The sequence below is a fragment of the Helobdella robusta genome, assembly GCF_000326865.2.
Source record: "Helobdella robusta unplaced genomic scaffold HELROscaffold_17, whole genome shotgun sequence".
In the NCBI taxonomy this organism is placed as follows: Eukaryota; Metazoa; Annelida; class Clitellata; order Rhynchobdellida; family Glossiphoniidae; genus Helobdella; species Helobdella robusta.
Genome location: NW_008703942.1, coordinates 2,194,619 through 2,196,095, shown reverse-complemented (window position 1 = coordinate 2,196,095; position 1,477 = coordinate 2,194,619).

Here is a 1,477-nt window from a genome sequence, read left to right as displayed (position 1 = left end):
TAAAACTTTTATAAAATTTCTATATTTTAATTATTTTACTAAACATTTTATTTAAATTACATTATTTTATTTATATAATCTACATAAACTTTAGTTATTATGATATTTACAACAAGGTTAATCTATTTCACAATTTAATACATATTTTATTTTCTATATTTTCACATTTTACATTAGACATTTATTTTAATTAAATTATATGTTTAAACAATATTTAGGCTCTGAAGATGGCATTACGCCGAAACAGCGCTGTTAGCTTTATTCCAGTTTTAGATAAATATGAACTCAAACAATACCGCCTCGTTGAATGTCTTACAAAGAAGTTAATTAATGCAAAATGGGCAAACAATTTCAATGAAATTTGCATTTCTGAAAACCTCGTTCCTAAATATATATATATATATATATATATATATATATATATATATATATATATACAGAGGAGATATTATATACACATGAATAAATGGTCTGCATGTCTTTAGGTGGTTGCAGAAACTTTAAACCATTCCACTTTTTAAACCTGTTTTATTATTTATATTTTATCGTTCCATCTTATTTTTCAGGCACGTTGTGAGAAAGATCACATATATTAACCTCACGTATCATTGAATGTTCTATTCAAAATTATTTATAAAATGAATTTTGAATTATTTTCAAAATAAAAATGGCTTTTGGAAATTAAAAAAATGATTATTTGACTTTTTAATTTATAAGTCATAATGCCATGTTGTAGTTTCTAATAATGATGCAAACGCTAAATCTAAACCGTCCTAAAATGTAAGAATTTTTCTCAAACAAACAAATAAACAAACAATCAATCGCTCAGCCAGTCAAACAAACAAAAAAAATCATCCATCAACTTTGACAAAAAGCTGTTGTCACAGGAGCAAAATGAAATGTAATTAGAAACATTACAGACCAGATTTCGTTTGCCTCCAGACCAGCTTCGGCTCTCATCTCACCAGTGAACAACAAAATGTAGTGAAACGTCCGGCCAACTAATCTAACTTCTCCGCTTTGTGTAGCAATCTTAATATTTAACTTTCTCACACGACGTTGTTGGTACATGTATATACATGTATACGTTAACGATCTAGGCGTTCAAACGGTGATCTGGTAGATGGTGATCTGTTTGCTAGCGAACCAGACGACTGCGAAACTAGGTAGGCTTCGCGCACAGACAATTGAGTAGTAATGCACGCTTTTGCTGTTTCGCTCTTCTCTCCGTTACGTTAGATCTAAGCACGCAATTTAAAATTCGTTCATTTAGCTCAAAATATTGTTATAATTATACATTCTGAAGTCATTTCTAATTTAACCTCAATCTGTGTAGCGAAATACATATACATTGAGTATTATAATAAACATAAGTTATTATTTGGCTACCGGAGTTGCGAGACAGATGATGCAATTTATTCACTTGTTGGGTTGTTATAAAATATAAATGTATATAAAAAGTTAGTAAAATAGTATT